Below are 20,703 nucleotides of genomic sequence, written 5' to 3'. Positions count from 1 at the left end.
TAACAATTTTATACAGCTCTATTTTATATGTATAGATGTGCTACATCTATACATGTTCTATATGTGTCATGTATTTTTTAGATCAACTTTGTTGGTTCTCCATCACCTTGAGGAAACTGGAATGTTCATAATTGTTGGCAGGTGAAACAATCTTCATTCAAAATGTTATCTTAGTTTTATTTATTTGGTCCAATATTTGGATGGTAAGTCCTTCACAATTTCCCTTAGAAGATTTCTTTGTTTTAAGCCTACTGGTTTCCAGTAACAGAAATGCAAAGAGATTTTCTGGCAGGACACTCAGTACTTTTGGCTCCTTGCATTGGGCAAGTTTTGAAGTTGAAAGGTGTTTAGAAAAGGGTTCAGAGGAAGTGGTAAGTGATTCTCTATTAAGGCATTATTACATTAGGTCTATGTGAACAGCAAATGAATGTTCAATTATTTGTATGTGAATTGTTTGGCTATCTTCCAGATCTTTCAGTCCAACTACAATATCAAAGTGTTATAAAAGTATGCCCTGATCCAACTTTACTGATTTTAGGTGCTTTAATTTTGGCTTAAAAGCACCTTTTCAATCAAGTTACAGACACTAGTGTTACTTAAAGAATGGGTAATATAGTAAAGAGAAATTCCCAAATATTTTACCAATCCCTTTCTGAACAAATAAGCCTTATGATTTTTCTACTTAAGTTATGTAAAATTTGTGGGTCTTGAAAAATAAATATAAAATAAGAATGAAAGTTTTTTTCACTGCAGGGGGAGAGACATTGTTAGAAATAGAAACTAGAAGTTTCCTACACTCATTCTTTACTGTAAGAATGATTTGACCAGTAAGTATTGTGTTGGATTCTATCTCCCTACACCTTGGAACTTAAGTACCATCAATCCTAGTGAATCAAGTCCTGCATATTTGTTTCCAATCTTCATATTTAAAATGTCATGTTCATTTAAAAAAAAAGAAAATTCTTGAGGTATTTTATCATCCACCAAAAAAAGTCCATGGTGATTACATCATTTGTAGGTTGAGACTGCTCTTTAACTAGCTCCCCCTAAATTTCCAAAGTTTAAATTTGAACATTCAACTTTTCAAGTAATGCATCAGCATACACTCCAGTGTCACAGTCTCAAAAATTATAATGTCAAAATTTCAAACACAGGAATCATCTGAGAAAAATGAAAGGTGATCCATAGTGCCCTGGTTTGCCAGTTTTGATTGTTGTATCTTAAGAATGATTTTAAGATAAAAGTTTAGTTTTTTATTTACAAGATAATTTATCATCTCACTAAAGATGAGCTTTTTTCATGAGAGGAACAAATTTGAAAAGATTCCAGGTCAATAATTGAAAAAAACCCAAGTCTAAATCCAAAGATATTCTGAGACAGAAGTATGCTCCTTTACTAAATCTTACTTAAAAACCCTTTAGAATCTGAGGATCTTGAGAGAAAGCAGCAAAATAAGTGACCATCCAAGCTGGGAGAGACCAAAGAGGGGGCCCTAATAGCTTCAAGGCAAATGAGGGAAGGAGCAGATCAAAGAAAGTAATATAATTCCTTCCTTGATAAAAAGCTGTTACTTTTCAAAGTTGCTCCAAACCAAAGGCCTCTTGTGTTCCAATTTATTTAGAATTCTTTTTAATACCATGCATTCAAAGAGTTCTTTCCTTCTCAGGGAAATTCAGGGAGAAAAATCATATTTAATTAACTAGTCAAATGAATGAAAATTTCATTTGAAGTTAAATATTTTTGAAATATTTGGCTTAGCCCCATAATGCAATGCCCAAAGTGCCTTCAGATTTTTATTCCTAAGTGGGTTTTCAAATTCAATTAAATTCTCTAGCTTCAAAGCTACATAAGAAATATTCTGGGCCAAAGATATTTCAGTTACCTTTAAGTCCTCTGGGGAACGCCCACCCAAAAAAGTCAGGTCATTTATCCTTGAAACTCATAAATGTCAATGCAAACATACCCTGAAGGTTCATTTATCACATAGAGGTTGAGTGAACCTATGATTGGAAGTAAAATGAATAGTAATAACTTCTGAATATGTTCCATATTTTTGCACACTCTGCAGTCTCCAGTATCAGTTTTCGTTTGCTACTCCAGAGCTGGAATGTATTAAGGTATATTAGGGATAGAACCCAGATTCATATTTCAAATATTTCTGCCAGTCCTCCGTGCAAAAGCAAAAAATAAGCGTTCATTGATACTGATAATTCCCACCGCTGCTGACAAGTTTCACTGTTTTTTTCTTCTTTTTCCCAGCTGAGAAAATATTTGCTATTGAACATCTGGCTAAGGAATGTTGAAAGTCCAAAGGCCTGGTATATCATCTGAAATGGACTTTTTCAAAAAAAAAAAAAAAAAGTAACATGGAGTATTAAGCAGTTTCCCAGAAACAAGTTTTCAGAGAAAATGCCCGGTGTCATTTCATGAAGGTCATAATATCCTAAAAATGGAAGGGTGCAATAAAAGACTTTGATCAGTATCGAGAGTTTATTGTAGTTGGACATCATGCACCATCATAGGAAGTACAGCTTAGGGCTGACAGATCTAGATAGTGACCGTGCCAAGCTGGCACCAACAATGGCATCATCTGATCATGCCTCTGTCAGGAACAAAAGGGAAAAGCTGTCAGACTCAGGATGAGAACACTCTTCCCCACCTGTGTTAGCACTCCACTTGGGAATCACAAGGAAAGTACACAAAGCCTCTTTTACGGACTCATCTGGTTAGCCATCTAGGGCTGAATTCAATGAATTTTTTGTGCTGAAAATATGTGTGTGGGTGGAAGGAGTAGTTGTGAGTACAGTTCAGCATCGGGAGAGCTCGTGGAAAACAAAAGAATAAATTTGTACCTGTTTGTGCAGACAAGTAAAAACAAGACTCTACAAATTAATGCCTTGAATTACTCTAACCTTCACTTCTAGCAGTTCAACAGCGCAAGCTGAATCAATTCATATAACCTCACATCCATGTGCCTTATATTCACCAATGGCCATAATAATTTGATTCTACTTACACCTCACTGCAAAGCATGTGTATTGATTATATTCATATGTTTCAGAAACAAAGGGCAGAAATCCTACTCATTTTATACAAGTAAGAACTACACGTAGTGTGATGTGAACTCTGCAAAAGTAGGAACCAGATCCTAGCATCCTAAGATCCCCAAAACCTGGCAATAGAAATATTTACTGTTTGAATTTAAATGCATCCTTTTAGCATACAGAATTTTAGATCTGGAAAAGAATAGAGGTCATCTAGCCACACTTCTCATCTGCCAGAGTAAGAAACTGTGATAAAAAGTGGTATATTTATCTAAAACTATATTAATAAGGAGTCGATTCAGAACTCCTACCTCTTTATATCACACTGCAAAGATGACTTTAGGATTATTGTCATGATTATTTCTTGCCCTGTTAGCAAATAGTCTTCTTGTAGAATTTCTCAATTTCTGAAATTGTTAAATTCTGCCACAATGCATTTAGCAGGACATTTATTTGTAAATCCTGAAATGCTAATATGAAGATCAGGAGATACATTTTGGAAAACTGAAGCCAACATAAGGAACAGATACTGGCATGGTGCAATATGGAAAGTTCCCCCCCCGAACACAGGACCCCCGGGGGTCTCTTGCACAAAACTAAGCTCATGTATTCTTCTCCTTTTTTTCTCATTTTCTCATTCTCTTTCTTCCTTTTTTTTTTGTAATAGTTTGACAGAAATAGTTATAACACAAGCAGGGGAAATTATTCTTTTCAGAAATGTGCAGCCTGATACCCATTATATTAGATATAGGAATTTTAACACTTTCTCTTGAAAAATGATCATTTCTATCAGAATGGGGATAATTTTCTCATTTAGGTATTGCTAAATTGCATGGTAGGTGATTTTTCTTTCTCATTTTATAAAGGCAGTCAATAAATTTCTCCCATAATGCTCAGTGGCTTGGGTTTGGTTTGTGAGCTCTTCTGGGGGAAGATAGAGGCATAAGCTACAGACTTAGAAGCCCAATTTAGGTGGTCTTTCCTCGGAAGGTCTTAAAGATTATTCACAGCCAAGCAGCAGAACCACAGCAGGCTGATTCAGTTCCTATTTTATCAGTCTCTTTAACTACTGGATTCAAATTTCCTTGATAAGTCCTGTTTGAGACCCTGCATTCCCACACGTGAGCTCCCATTGTCTCATTTCCAAAATGAACATAAAATGGACGATTATTAACAGAACCTAAGAACTGGGAATGATGTTAGCCTATTCCATGTAACAAAACCAAAACCAAAGAAGCAAACAGAGACCCCAGCCTGTGGGAGGAGGGTCACTACCACCACTAGATGACAGGCTTCTATCCCCTGGAGTCTTGTATTATTCAGAGACCTCCTTGGACTATAATAAATTAGTCAGACAAATTATTCCTCTCACCAGACTTATCCATTCTCAACCTTTCTGAGAGGGGTTGTAGCAAAGGAAGCTTTGTCTGCAAGTGACATGCTGAAGGCATCTGTTTAACAGATTCATTTCTTTAAGGGTCTGTGAAGGCTGCTTTCATCAGGATAGAGTGTGGGGGGCACCGTGTTCTTCACTCTCGCAGAGCTCACACGCCATGTGTCACCGTCAATCTTTCCATCACCCCTCCAATGTGTCCTTTCCCTGCCCTCTGGAGTCCCATGTCTACTCCCAGAGGGACGGCCCAGCCTCCATCACATCCTGTTTTGCAAGAACACATACCTGCCACTCAGATACTTCACAGTTACATTTTTCTTTTGTTTTGAGGAAATCCATTTCCCCAAGATTATAAAACAAAAGCTTATGCATTTTAATCAATAAATGTGTTGCCATATTTTCCCTCAGCATAATCATGAAGATTTATTTTTCATCCTACAGGAGATGAACTGCAAGCACTTCCATTTAATGGACTCATAATTAAGGCATTGCCATAAATACTGGGGGGCGAAGGGTGACGAGGAACAAACAAAAAACAAAACAAAACAAAACAAAACAAAAATGGCCTCTATTTGCAGCCTTGCCTTCTCCAATCCGCTCCTCACAATGCAGCTAGAGTCATTAGACCCCAGCCTAAAATGCCTGAATAATCGGCTACACCTCTCCTAATAAGCCTCAGTTCCTTAGCAAGATGTGTCACACATTTTAGGATCTGGCTTCTACCTCCCTCCAAGCCCAGTTTTAGCTTTCAATGCACTATCTCACCTTCCTTGCAACCTGTGCATCAACCACACCAAAATGCTTTTAGGTCATCTCAGTTTGCCTCATACAACGACATACCCCTTCTCATTGCCATCTCTAGGGCTTCACGCATGCAGAGCCTTCTGCTTGCAACATTCTCTCCCCTTGCCCTTCTCCTCTGGGTGGTTCCTTTTTGTTTGTTTGTTTGTTTGTTTGTTTGTTTGTTTTCAGCTATCATTGCCTTGGGAAAAATCCCAGGTCCTCCAAGACTGAACTAAATGCCTATCGCTCAGTCAATTCAATTGCACCAATCAATCCAATTACAATGGCCTATTTTCTTTGCCTTCTTTCCCCTCATCCCTCAGTAATCATTATAAGTAGTCTAATAAGTCATTATAGGCCCAGCATCTACTACAATATGTGATACTTTATTAAATGGTGAGCCTACTACTGTAAAATAAGAACTTTACCTAGTGCCCTGCTTGTGGTGGTGATGATAACACAGCCTTTATGCTCAAAGAGTTTGTAATTTAGTTGAAGCACTGATAATTCATCTGAAAAATCACTCATAAAAGAAATGAGGCACATGAGAATGAGATGCAAATGATATATTCATTTTTAAAAATTGCTATAGCAGTTCATGAGGACAAGGCTTCACAGATACCTGGCCAGGGAGCCTCGTGTGGAGGTGAGATCACTCCTAAACTGTGAAAGCTGGACCACTTGAAGAAAAAGCGAACAAAGGGAGAACTGAAGGATCAACAAAAGGAAAAGTTCAGGTGGAAACATAAATACTTAAGACACGTCAACAAACGATGTTTAGCTGGTTAAATCTAGAAAGAAGAAAAGAAAGAATTTCATGGGACAATTCATTAATGTAAGCAACACATGTGTGTTACATGCCAGGCACTGAGAGCAGTGCCTGACGTAGACGGGCACATCGAGGACGACAATTTGGAATTTGGCCTCATGGAATTTTCTTCTAGTGCCGGGATGAACCAACAAACATATACAGGTCTATTATCCCTTCATTGCGAAACAAAGTCTAAAAGTCTAAACGTTTAAAAACTGGAATTTTTTCCTGAGTTTATTTATCAGTAAACCTGGTCTGAACAGAATGGCTGTGGATAGTCTTTACTCTAGTTGACACGCATAGTGCATATTTCTAGGTATTGCTTCAGAAATAGTCATGTGTTTGATTACAGAACTTTGCTAAGGATGAGATGGAATACATGGTGTGCATTACATTTTCCAGTAAAATCTGAAAAAAGGATAAATTCTGAAATGCGTCTGGGATCCCAAGTGTTTGGGATTGGGATCGTGGATCGCAGAGTGTTGTTAGGAATAGTGCCATGGGAGGAAAGAAACGTGGAACAGGGGAAGGGAAATCCAGAGGGCAGGGAAGCAAGAGGGGAGCTGGGACAGTATTGAATAAGGTGGTCAGAGTATACCTCGTCAGGAAGAGCCCTTCACTTACAGAGGTGAGAGAGGCAGCCGAGAAGATATCCAGGACAGGAGTGTTTCATGCAGCAGAACCAGGACAGCGAAAGCCCAGAAAGCTCAGGAGCACCTGGGAACAGTAAGGAAACACAAAGACATGAGCAAGAAGAAGAGTAGAAAGTATCAGAAGAGTGCTAGGCAGTCGGATCACATACAATTGCTGACAGTGACGTGATGTGACCTACTTTAAAAGCACCATTCCAATTGCTGTATTGAAAATAAGCTATAGGAAAAAAAAGGGTAGAATCATAGAGACCAATTAGAAGAGTTTTGCAGTAAGCCATCTAAGATGATGGTTATTGAGACCAAAGTAGTGGTAATGGAGAGGGGAGAATCTGATGTGAGTCAGATTCTGGATAGATTTCAGAGAAAGAGTCAACAGGATTTCTTAACAAATGAGATATATGTATGAAAGACAGGAGTCATTAGTGGCCTCAGGATCTGGGGCCTAAACAACCAGAAGAATAAAGATGTTACCATCTAAAATGAGAGAAGATAAAGTTGCAAACGGTTTTGAAGAGACAATTGGGAATGGTTTCACTTATGTTTAGGTCGAGACTTCTGTTGGACTTCAGTCTATAGTTCAGAAGAAAAATCTGGCTCAGATATAAATTTGAGGACTATTAACATAGCATTGGCTTTTAAAGTCATGTGACTAGATGAGAACCATAATGAAGGAGAAGTAGCTAGACAAAAGACATCCAAGAAAGGCAGAAGATAAATACAGGAAAAAAAATACTGGTAGGGATGACATACATGTGTATCCCTACAATTGAGAATTTACTCCTAATGACAGCCTTCACAAGAAGTATAGAGCTCAAAATAGTGTGAATGAGTCCAAGAATCCCTAGACATAGGGTTGAGAGATGTAAATAAGACATCTTAGAAAATGAATATACATTTCCTGATTCTTAAAGTTATTGGCTGGGAATAGAAATGCAAATTTATTAGAGTAATGCAGCTCTCCAATGCCTAATGTATTCCTGGCAGGATTCAAATCAACATAAAAGCATGTCATTCAGACCTAATTTTTATTCCCACAGAGATGAAAGAAATATAATAATGCTTTCCATTACTATAATAATAAGTATCAATTATGATAACAATGGTGTTTGCTGCTGCAGAGAGAGCTAATATACAGCCTTTAAAAGGTTTCAGGCAGTATTCTGAGTGCTTTATGCTTGTTAAATCATAAACTTTCACTGCAATTCTATGAAATAAATAACATTACTAACAAAGAGGTTAAGAATGCTGCCCAAGATCATACAGCTGTGAGTGGAAGAACTTGGATTTGAACTCCAGCACTGTGACCCCAGAATCCACTCACTTTACCAGCATGCTAAATTTCTTCCTAGAATAAACACTAGTTCCTTGGCATCCAATTGCTATAATATCTTCTGAACATGAAATGTTCTCCAGGGTGATCTAATCTTAAAACACACAGCTAAGAGGATATCTAGGTTTGGCATCAGAGAACATAGACTCAGGTTTACCCTCTTCTACTCTCCAGCCATGTGCCCTGACTTAACAACCTAATAGCCTTGAACCTGATCTTTTCTATGCAAGCATGTCTAGGATGACAATGGCACTGATCTCAAACCACTTGCAAGAGTTTAGGGCAAGTAGACATGAAAATCGTGCTCTCTGTGTTGTGAAGCACACATCTAAGTTATTTTCTAACATCTGACATATGGGAGGAAATTTCGGGAGAAGAAAATCTCTTTTGTTATAATGACACTGCCCAGCTCTACAAAGTGACAAGGTGCCATGCCCACTCGTAGAGTGGGGAAGGATCATTTTGTTATAGTTCTGCCCAGAGGCCACATTTTGGTCCCTTGCTCATGCTTCTTCCCATTCCCTTTTATTCCATTCACAATATGCTCTCATTATCCATTATGCTTCTGATCTGAAAAGACAGAGGGCCAATTATGCTCAGCTACCTAAGCTCAAAAGATGACTCCGATGACAAGTCTCTGAGCCAAGACCTGGGAAGATATCAGTGTTCAGCTGCTTGCCTAGACTATGTGTCTTAAAGTCTTCCAGGGTAGCAGGAGCACAATTATTTTTGAGAAAGTGAAACTATAACAAAGAGCTCCTTAATATGTCAATAATCTTTATAAAGTTGACTTTGGATATCAAGGAATTTTTTTTCTTCTTTGAAAATTTCACCTGAAGTTACTTCCTATTTGTTCTGGTTACCAGGTCACTGAGAAAGTTGTGCGTCACTGCTTCAAGGTGCAAAGTGGGAGTGAAAATGTCCTCTCGTTGAGAGCCAAGATGTTTAATAAAGGCTTTCAGAGCCCACTCTGCAAGGCTAAAAGCTGTGAAACTGACTTAGACTGACAGCCAATGACTAAACTTTCATTCTCTGCTCTGATGAAAGCTAATTCATTTTTTACAAGATTAGTAGGGAGTGAAATCTCTGGAGATAAAAGTGCAAAGCAACCAAGATTGCTTACCTACCATATTTATCAGTCCTGCAACCTGTGTAAATACTGCCCATTACTTTCAGCCTTACACCATGGTCCTAAATTTTATCTTATTTTCCTGTATGGGAGCTCATTGAGGAAACTCTTAGACACAGAATCAGAGAATACAGTGTCACTCTTACTGAAGCCACCCACGTTAGCTTTTGGTATTTTCCAAGGCTATAGTCCACATCACCTTTGCCATGAGCACCTGTTTGAGGTCTCACTGATATCACAGAAGTTGAAACAAATTGATGCCATTTTTAAGAGAACAATCTAGAGAAATAAGAGAAATTATACAGGAAAGAAATAGATCTTTTCTCTCTGAAATTTGCTGGAAAAAAAATTTTAAAAATAGAAGTAGAGCTTGGTTTTCTGCTGATGAGGCTTTGAAACAGGCTAATACGTTGAGGGGCGATTCTTTCAGTAAGGCTCCTAAACATTGAATTTGAGAAAAACAAATGATCCAATTATCCCAACCAAAGCTTTTAGACACCATCTGGCTCAGTTGGTGGTAAGACATTAAAGAATCCTACCCAAAAAAGCTGAGTATGATAAAATGCAATCCTATGAAGAGGAAAGGGCTGCTAAAAACTTCTAAACTCCTTTTCCATATTTATCAAACTTGAAGAAATCAATTCATAAATAATCTTTAAAATGTTCCTTAGAGATCCAATTGTTAATTTCTTAATTAGACATCAAACATGTCCTTCCTCAAATACAAATTCGGAGCTTGCTTTTCGTGATCTAATAACAAACAGAATATTCTCAGACATTCACTCAAGGCCTATCAGTAACACCAAAGGCAGTATTTTAATAAAATAATTGGGGTTTTGATATCCACTTAGGTCTATTTGTTTCATTGATCTATTCAGATTCAGATCTCTAAAAGACTATGAAGGTATTCTCTGGCCTTCCAGCCCCACCTTTCAACCCTACTTTAAATTTATAAATGTGATCCACTCCTCTGCCAAAAGAGAATGTAGAATCCTCTTAAATTCTTCTCTTTATTTTTTTTTAATTTTTAAAACAGCTTCATTGAGATATGGTTGACATACAACCAACTGTACACAAAATATACAATTTTATGTTTTCAAACATGTATACACAAATAAAACCACCATCAAAATCATAATAATGAAAATTCTATTCTCCCTAAAACTTACCATGTGTTTCTTTTCAATTCCTACTTTCTTCCTTACTATGTACCTCCCTGTCCTGAAGCAACAACTGATCTGTTCTCTGTCACTATAGATTCATTTGAATTTTCTAGAATTTTATAAAAATGGAATAATACAGGATGTTATTTATTTTTCCATGGATTCGTTCACATAGCATAATTATTTCGAGATTCATTCATGTTGTAAAGTTCCTTATTTTATTGCTGAGTACTATTCTATTGTATGAATATATTCCAATTTGTTTATCCATTTGCCTATTTCCAAACATTTAAGCTCTGTCCAATTTTAGATGATTTGAAATAAAACTGCCATAAGGATTTGTATACAAGTCTTTGTGTGAACACCTGCTTTCATTTCTCTACAAAAGAAACAGTTATTGTAAGAGTTACCTTAAGATCACCCTGACAGAGGAGGCAACCTATCCCATCCCGCCACGTCCCTGAAATGCCCTTATTTGGTGGTCTGCCCTCCCAGGACCGGACCAGAAGTCTTTCACCCATAAAATACCTCACCCCTCCCGTACCAGGCGCAACTTCCCTGACTCCCAGAGTCATGGAACCTTGCCTGGGAATCGCAGATCCCAATAAAGGCTTTCTTGGCTCCATAACTTGGTCTCTTTCTTTCCTCTCATCTCTGCCTCTATCTATTAAATCTTACAGTTATCTAAGTTAAATATGTATGAGTGGAATGGCTGAGTCATGTGATAGACATGTGATTAGGTTTTTAAGAGACTGCCAAGTAATTTACTAAAGTGGTTGTACAATTTTGTATTCCCACCAGTAGTGTATGAAAGTTCCAATTCCTCCATATCCTCACCAACATTTGGTATGATCAGTATTTTTCACTGGAGCCATTTTAAAGTGTGTGCTAGTATCTCATTATGGTAAAGTGTGAATATCCTACTGCACTAGACCTACCTTTGTGTCATTATCAAGTTGGAAAATGCACCCAGGAAGGTCCTTTAAGCATAAATCCAGCTGCCATGGGTACTTCAGGGCATTGATACCTCTGCTACAAGACCTCCTGAAAGCTTCTCTCTTCTCACAGTGTGCTTATTCAGTCTCTCAGCTGTTGTTCCCTTTACCCCACTGTTTTTCTGTTTCTGAAATGGAAAAATGCTCTATTTATTATCATGCTCTTTGATTTGTCTTGGGCATCAGCATATCTGGATTTACCCCATCTTTTTTCAGAGCTGCGTAACATTTCATTCTCTGGAGGTCCTTTACTGGATATAATCACTCCCTATGGGCATTTCAATGGTTTCCATATTTCTCCTACTAGACAAATCTTATTTTTGCTTTTTTCCATACAAGAACATCTTGTTAGGAAGGCACCATGCATTTGTTATTGGTACTATTTGTTGCTGCATGTTCTAGAGAGCACTTCCTTCTCAGCTCTCTCTTCACTTTCCTGGCCTCTCATTCCATGTATGTTCCCCACATATAAAGAGATACCACTTAAAACTTCTAAATGAATGGCCAGTCTGCTGTGTGGTAAGAAGAAAAAAGCAGCCAGCCAAAGAGAAATGAGTAACCCTTCCATACTCCAAATTTCTGTAGCTCCTGCTCTATTTCCATGAGAGGCATTGTGGCTTAATGGGAAAGGCTTAGAGTCAGATCTACACTACAGTCTTTAACTATCTTTGCCTCCTCCAGCAAGTCACTATAATACTCAAAGCTTTGCCTTCCCCATTGTCAGTGGGATAATTGCGTTGCAGGATTTTTTTACCACAATATCCAGGATTCATTGTCTCTCCTCTTTGAAGAAGGGAGAGGTGGACACAAAATGAACAGTAAGCAAAAGTTTATTAGAGTATAAGATTAGAAAGGAAGAATAGTAGGAAACTCTCTTTACAGAGAGGGGACATTCAAAAGTGAATGCCCAAAGACTATAAGCAAGGGTCATTGTTTTACAAGGTTATGGTCAACCCTCCTGCTTTCCTTCCCCACTTTGTTCCTGCTTACTCAGGTTCTACCCTTATTCCCTTAATAGCTCTAGACACTGGGTTGTTCGTTCCTGATTGACTTGTTTCCATTGTATGAGGGGTGGTCTATGGCCATCCTCAGGTCTTTTGTCAAATACCTCGAGGAGAAACCTGAGGGGGAGTAGGTGGCATGAGGTAATTTACATTCTTAAAAGAAACCTTAAGCCTGAGGGGGTTTGCTGTAGTCAGACACTCCCAGCATTGTTCCAAAATAGATATTTTCCCCCACCCAGGACTCAGGCCCTAATCTTTCCCTCTCTGCCTCCTGAATCTTATATTCTCCTATTATAATTGGGATGATGTTCAAACAAAGAATATCGCATATGACCCAGGTACAGAACGATCACAAGAGATGTTGATGTGGGTACTAAAATAAGTACTGGAGGCACCCATTGAGCCAGGCATCAGTCCTTTGGTTGCCAGACCCTGAAAGTTGGAGGGACACCCCTGAAAAGTTCTTAGAACGTTGAATGGAAGAACATATGAGAGGAGCTTAGGGCAGCCATTATTTCTAACTGATATGAAATAATATTTCAACCACCACTAAAGTCTACTCATATCCAACTTCAGAAGAACATCATTGCAAAGCATTGTACCTGAAACTTGGTAGGAACTTAAACATTATTTCTTTCTCTATATATTTTAAAACTCATTTCTTTTATACTTCTTTCATTAGTTGTTCTGTGTTCTAAACATACAATTTTGGTTTGTCATACATCTAGCATAGAATTGCAGAAAATTGAGTAGCTATGTCCTGCTATACCCAGATCACAATATCGTCCCCAAAAACCAGAGACCACCAGGGAGACCGAGTCACACATGCAAAAGCAAAGGGCATTTATTATTACAGGCTTAAGTTCGCCGGGCGTAAGCTCAGGCTCACAGACTTCACCAGTGCAGTGGATCTGTGCTGAGAGCCCCAAACAAGGGCTGAGCAGGGTTTTTATGGGGTTTGCGAAGGGGAGATTACAAGAAATTGTGACACAAGTACAGTGATCCAATCATTATTGTATAACAGTATTGGCAACAATTCTAACCATACGCATTGTCCAGAGTGTTCGTTACTTTTGGTGGGACCCAATCACAATATTTAGTGTTTCTTTGAAAATAACCAATTACAGGGTGGACCCAGGACCCCCACGTGGGGTGAGTAACTGGTTAATCTAGTATTAAACAACAGGTAACTATCTATGGTTTCCATCTACAGGCCTGTCCTTAGGAATGTTAAGGGTGTTAGCTGGCCTTTCCTGATTGGGTGATACAATAGTCTCTCCTGCCTTGGGCAATGTGTAACTGCCTGTTGGTTTGGGGAAACTGAAACTGAAAACTTAAAGCCTGTCATGGAGTCTGTTTGGTTTAGACTTGTGTCCTTACAGATCTAGTTAAGGAGATTATAGGGAACACATTATACTGCTTTCTGGCCATGTTGAAAATAGTGAACCAGTATCTAGTTAATGCATATTTAGGGGTTGGGTCCTATTTGCGCTCTTGAATTCTTTAGACCATGATAGCTGTGGAATATTTTATTTTGTTCTCCACCTTGCTTTTGGCAACTGCTTTTCTGTAGTGTTGGGAATGCCTTATTTATTTTTTTTTTGCATGCTTCCTATACTCTTTTACTGGCACAGAGCCACAGACATATTGTGCAATGTTTTCCCTATAATGTATGCCTAATAACTATGGGAGCTTGAAAGCAGCTCAGAGAAACTCCCCTTAGCTTCTCTTTCATCTCTCTTGACTTGCATGGAGTCTTAAGTAATTATTTCTGTTGTCCTCAGCTTTGCTGGACAGAGCTGAAAGCTGAACCCGCATAGAGTAGTGTCTTCATGGAAATCATTCTGTTATCTTTCTGATAAAAATGTTAATATTAGTTTTTAATTTTTATAGAAAACCAAATCTATTAACCATGCATAAGAAATGGTATTTGAGCCATTATCTCTCTTTAGTTCTGTAATCAGTAGTATTAATGAATAACTGTTCTAGGGTCTTATATTAAGGTCAGTGTCCTTGTGTGAGTAAGGAATAGTAGCTATGACAAGCAGAGTGGCCATTTCCAAGGTGAGAAGAAGGTTCCTGGGTATGGTACAGTTAAATTGAAGACCAACTTATCTCTGCATCTCCAGGCACCGTGCTTGGACACAGGGGGCAATCAAGAAAAGACTTGCTGGGGGCACCTGGGTGGTTGTTGGTTAAGCATCTGACTCTTGAGCATCTTCAGCTCAGGTCATGATCTCATAGTTCAAGCTGCAAATTGGGCTTTGTGCTGACATCCCAAAGCCTACTTAAGATTCTCTGTCTCCTTCTCTCTCTCCCCTTCTCCACTCATTCTCTCTCTTTCTCTCTCTCTCTCTCCCTGTCTCTCTCTCTCCCTTTTTCTCTCTCTCCAAAATAAATAAATAAACATTTTAAAAAAGATGAAAAGAAAAGACTTGCTGAACTGAAGTGAATATGATGAACCTTGGTAGAGCAAACATACTAATTGGAATGCCATTGCCTATCCTCTAGCTACAGAAGAATGAAGAGAAACTGGAATGGGACCCAGGCATAAAAGAGAAGTAATAAGAACAACACAGTACAAACTAGGAAATCATCATACTGCACTACAAGGTCTATGTTCATCATGACCTATGGAAGCAGATGTGCAGTTGAAAACTTACTGTACCAATAAATCTGCATTCACATTCCCTCTCTTGCATTGTCTATGTCTTCATAAAGTCAAACCAGTGCACACATCCAAACCCCACAGATGCCCTTGAAACTCAGCATTCATCATTATGGTCATAGGAATGACATTAATAGCAAAGTATCAACATAGAAACAAAATGAGTGGTTTTATTCATCTAACCTCTGCCAATGCTCCTATTAAAATCACTTTCCCCTTGTAAGGAGTTTTTCTGTCATTCCCACTAACTCTGACTCTTCCTAACCGCTCTTTCTTCTCTAATTGGGCTGGTTTCATAGTTGAGGCCTAATGTGGGATTCCCATTGTCTTAGCTAATAGGTTTTTAATATTTTTTTTAATTTTTTAATGTTTTATTTATTTTTGATACAGAGAGAGACAGAGCATGAGAGGGGGAGGGCCAGAGAGAGAAGGAGACAGAACCGGAAACAGACTCCAGGCTCTGAGCTAGCTGTCAGCACAGAGCCCGACGTGGGGCTCGAACCCACGAACGTGAGATCTGACCTGAGCCAAAGTCGGAGGCCTAACCGACTGAGCCGCCCAGGCACCCCAGGTTTTTAATATTTTAAATTCTCACTTACATTTGTTTTTCTTGGCCTTGTTCCACAAAAATCGATCTTTCCTTGTGTCGTGTTTGCTGTTGTAGTAAAGGCTGAGGCAAGACCCAGGTCACCACACAGAGATGAGCCAGGCTTGGGACGTGGCCTCTGGCCAAAGGAGTCCAGGTGTTTTGAATTAAAAGTGGAATGAAGTGTGCTCCTGGCGTGGGATTCTCAGATCAGAATGAACGTTGGGCTAATGAAGTGAGAAATGACTGTGTCCAGAAAGGTTAACTGAGTGGTTTCTGCCTCTGGGATTGCTGTGCCTGACTGGAGAGCCCCTCATTGTCGGGCACCTAAATGACCTAACTCTCTCCGAGCTGCTATGAAAGTGATTCTCCAGGCCTCCTTCTCTGACCCCTTTTCCTGGTTCTCAACTCACATGAACTGAGGGATGGGAATGTAATAGGAAGTTGGCTACTCTGTAGACATCCCAAACTCCAGGAAAGGGATGAAAGGTTTTCAAGCACTTGGAGGTAAAACATGCGGATATAAATGTTGAGTAGGAGCATAAGCTTGTCTCAGGGGTAACGTTATGCCCATCTCGTAGCTAACAAAACTGAAACCCAAGAGATTTTCCCAAGGTGATTTTCCCAAAGATGATAGTTGATGGTTCAGCTTAGAATAAAAAACAGATTTCCTGGTTGCAAAACTACGTTCTCTCATCTTCCTTCCCCTCCCATTACTCTTCAAAAACCTTTGTGGTTTCTCTGTTCTTTAATTCTCAAAACAATAGCAATGTGGAACTTGCACATTTAAAACCATCCTAATTTCCTCGTGATAATTTTTTGGGGATAAACTTTTATAATAAGCTCTACTGTGTGTAGGATATAAGCAGTTATGTAAAGGAATGTGATTCCAATAGTAAATATGACCCACACCAGAATATGGGCGGCAGAATGCCTTTAGCCGCATATCATTTAATCATGAAAATTACTGAAGGCCTCCTATGGGACAGGCTCTAAGGGCTCTATATTTACTAATTTCCTTACTCTTAACAGAACCCAGTAGAGTATGCACTGTTATTCTCTTGATTTTATATTGTACCAAAAGTCAGTGGTAGAAGAAATGGGATTTAAATCTAATTGGCCAATGTCCAAGTTTGCATACTAAGCACTCTACTTTATGCAGATTCTTAGTATTTAGTAAATAAAGATAGATTCCAATGTCCCTTCTCCAGAGAAACACATTTTCATTTCTTTCCATCTAACTAAGAAATTCTAAGATAAAAATATAAAATACTATGTAGGAGATTCTTTGTGAATATCTACCTACTCAAATTCTGCCTATACTTTACCTCCCATGAGCATTTAAATGGACATATGTAAGCTAATGCTTTATATTAAGTGATGGCTAGAGTCAACTCTAGCTAAAATCCTTGAATACACTCTAGCTAATATCCCTTGAATAAAATAGAAAAGTCTGCAGAAATGTCAGGAGTTCCATGTTATTCATATTTCATAAATATTTTCAAAAGTTATTCTTATCCTTTGTTAAACTAATTCTGTCACTCTATTCTGTTGAATAGCATACAGAATTTAATATTAGCTTGAATAAAATTTTAGCCAGGAGCTAAATATCTGGTTTTCATATTTGGAACAGCATCATTTCTATATCCTAACACTGTCTGTATTAACCAACTCGTTAAAAAAATTATGGATTATAAACTCTGAGAACTCATCCAAATTTAAAGAAAAAAAAGGCCATTCTCCTGAGGGGTTAAATTATTCGTTTAGGGAATTACTTAACAAAACCATCCTCTATACCTTCAATCACACTATTAATCAAAATAAAACCTACAATGTCCTAGAAGAACAGAATCATAATTTTATTCTCATGTTTGCAGACCATGGCTCTGGTGGTGTTCAAGGAAAAGTCCTTTAAGTCTGATGGAAGCTTGTAAAAATGAGATTAGTTTTTCACCCGTTTCTGAAATGGTAAGCATTTTGTTTCAGTTTTACTGAACTGTTACCATTGACAATGACTAATGCTCATGAAGAGGGAAAATTATCCTCTGACTTGCAATTTTATTATTTTTTTTGAAAAAATTGATTTTTCGTTTGGGCAATTTGAAACCACTTTTCAAGATGCAGAAATTGATTTCCTATTACTGGTTGGGACCTTAACAAATTAATGATGATGGCTTAATTCTGGAGATACTGGTTTGTAACCCTACGTGTAACCCTATGTGAATTTTAATGATTCCAGGGACTCATGGAACAAAGGAGAATCAAAGACATGATTTAAAAAATGGAACTATTGGGGAGCCTGGGTGGCTCAGTCAGTTAAGTGTCCGACTTCAGCTCAGGTCATGATTTCACAGTTCATGCGTCCGGGCTCTGTGCTGACAACTCAGCGCCTGGAGTCTGCTTCAGATTCTGTGTCTCCTCTCTGTCTGCTCCTCCCCTGTTCGTGCTCAGTCTCTCTCTCTCTTTCCTCTCAAAAATAAATAAACATTAAATTTTTTTTAATTATAATAATAATAAAGAATGAAACTATTGGCACCAAGGTGGCTCAGTTGGTAAAGCGTCTGACTTCAGCTCACGTCATGAGTCCACAGTTTGTGAATTTGAGCCCTATGTCGAGATCTGTGCTGACACTTGGAGCCTAGAGTCTGCTTTGGATTCTGTATCTTTTTTTCTCTCTGCCCCTCCCCACTCATGCTCTCTCTCTCTCAAAAATAAACATTAAAATTTTTTTAATAAAATATAAAGAATGAAAGTATTGTTCTATTTGTCAGTTGTCTGTGCTAATGCTATACGTAGAAAATTCATCTGCTCCTTGTCTGTATGGAGTATAGTCAGAGTAATATAAATCACAGCTTTTTGTATTATCTTCTTCTTGTGATATCTTATTAAGCAAATGGATAAATCCACACAGACATCGTAAGGCTCCATATCAGTTTCTATGGAGAAACGTGGTGATTAGAGAAGACATTGAAAATATAATTATACTCCTTGTTTCCAAAATGATAAAGGTCATCACCTGATACAGTGGAAAGAAGTAAACTTTTTGAAAGTCAGATATGAGTTTCAGTCAAGGCTCCTCAACTTCCTAACTCTGTGACTTCTAAGGAAGAGTCTAACTTCCATGAACTTCAGTTCCTGAGCTGGATGACTTTTCCTTGTCCTGCCAGATGCATTGTCCACCCCTCCAAGCTGTTTTCTGTCAGGTAGCTAACCTCCTGTGAAGATGACTATGTCATCAGATGTCTTTGCCCACTGGCTTCTCTTCAAGTTTGGCTATGAGGAGTCTGACAGGAGACTGGAGGGAAATGAGGTCCACTTACCTTCGTGTTTCCCCTCTGGTCAGCTCTGTCATTTGATTAACGATCACATTTCTCAAGGCATCCTGCTCAGTCAGTCACTTTCCAGGGTCCAGGGTGGCCTTCCACTTCCTCCTCTTCTGCTTGGAGCCTGGGTGTGGGAACAGCTGTTATGATAAGCCCTGGGAGATCCCACTATCCCCTGTGGGTCCCTCACCATGAGGACACATTCATAAGGAGCCCCTTTATTAACCCATTCTTGATTAATCCAAATTTGAGAGTCTCCTCTCTTTCCTGCCCAAACTCTCGCTGACACAGCTCCCCAGCCCATATAAACAGAGATGATCATCCTCAGAGGTATTGTGAAGGGTGACACGAGACATGTGCGCAGGGCCAGACACCTCCTTGGCATTCAGTATATGTTTATTCTGCTTACAACTCTTTGGTTCAATTATAAATTTTCATTATGTGTAAACATGAATGTGCAATATGCTATGGGATGGATCATCAGATGTTTCCGTTTAAAATTTGGTGTGACAGATCTGTGTTACAAAGACCTGAATAATATAGTGTTGGAAACTCCAGAGGAATTTTATTTCACCACTAGTCAAGCATTTTGTTTCCTGATCACACAGCATCCTGTTATGTAAATGGATTCTTGGTCACATAGGCTGTACATAAAGAAGGTACATAAAATGAAGAAAAATTACTCTATGAGATATATCTAAATATTGGTAACATCTCACTATTTGTTTCAGTAACATTTCAGTATATAAGTAGAAACACTTACATGTTAAGTAACATCTTATTAAAGTAAACAAGAAACTGGGTATTCCTTTTGCTCAAGAAATATATGAGTTTTTAAAAGATGATTTCTGGGCACACCTGGGTGGCTCAGTCAGGTAAGCATCTGACTCTTGATTTCAGCTCAAATTGTGATGTCACCATTTGTGAGTTCAAGTACCCACACCAGACTCTGTGATGACAATGCAGAAACTGCTTTGGATTCTCTCTCTCCCCCTCACCCCCAACTCTCTGTTCCTCCCTTGCTTGTGCTCTCTTTGTCTCTCAAAATAAATAAATAAACTTTAAAAAAATTTTTAAAAGATGATTTCTGGCTTTGGAATCCAATCATGCTACACGCATTTTATTTCAAATCAAGTTAAGCATGTTTTATTAGTTTGTCATTTTGTAGAAAAGAAAATATATAAAATTTCCCTTTTCTACATCACATGTTTTATTCAACCAGCTTGCTAGCTTTTGAAAATACTACCACTCATTTATACTTTTTAAAATTTATTTAGCCCACATATCACATATATTTAAAAATTTTTATGTATTTGGACTCACCTAGCATACTTGATAATCACTTTTATAATTTTATAAATCATTCTGACTCTTAGAACTTCAATATAAATTATTCACTAAACATGATTCCATTCCATTAGCTCAAAAAACTATTTACTATCTTCATTTCAAATATGATACTGATTATGATAATCACTTCAAGGAATTATGTTTAAATAGGCTAGATATTTAAAGTACTCTGAATTGGCATGTATCCTCTGAGCTGAAAAGGAAAATTTTAAAAGGGAGTTTCAAGAGGAAACCTTCAGGTCAATGAGGAAAAAGGAAAGCGGAAACTCTAGGTCAATGAGAAAGAATACTCTTTTATACCACACTGATACAATAGTAGCTAAACATCTATCAAGCCCTTTTGTGTGTGCAAAGAATGGTACTAAGCATTTTATATCTATTATTGAATTCAGTTTTGTAGCTCTATAAAATAGTATGTAAATAAGAGATTGCTTGCACTTGCATTTATTTGAAAACCTAAGCAATGTTGAC

General features: G+C 38.1%; 1 long non-coding RNA gene across 1 annotated transcript; it reads right to left on the bottom strand.

Moving 5' to 3' along the window:
- Window positions 1-5,771: 5,771 nt before the first annotated feature.
- Window positions 5,772-19,733, bottom strand: LOC115296644. The gene is made up of 5 exons (XR_003910976.1): window positions 19,646-19,733; window positions 18,880-19,006; window positions 11,245-11,429; window positions 6,656-6,748; window positions 5,772-6,011 (listed from the first exon to the last, which is right to left on the bottom strand). It is a non-coding gene; the product is annotated as an uncharacterized LOC115296644 (long non-coding RNA).
- Window positions 19,734-20,703: the final 970 nt, after the last annotated feature.

This window comes from Suricata suricatta, chromosome 7 (genome assembly GCF_006229205.1).
Source record: "Suricata suricatta isolate VVHF042 chromosome 7, meerkat_22Aug2017_6uvM2_HiC, whole genome shotgun sequence".
In the NCBI taxonomy this organism is placed as follows: domain Eukaryota; kingdom Metazoa; phylum Chordata; class Mammalia; order Carnivora; family Herpestidae; genus Suricata; species Suricata suricatta.
Note: the sequence above shows the minus strand (reverse complement) of the source record. Positions and strands in the feature narration are given on the sequence as shown.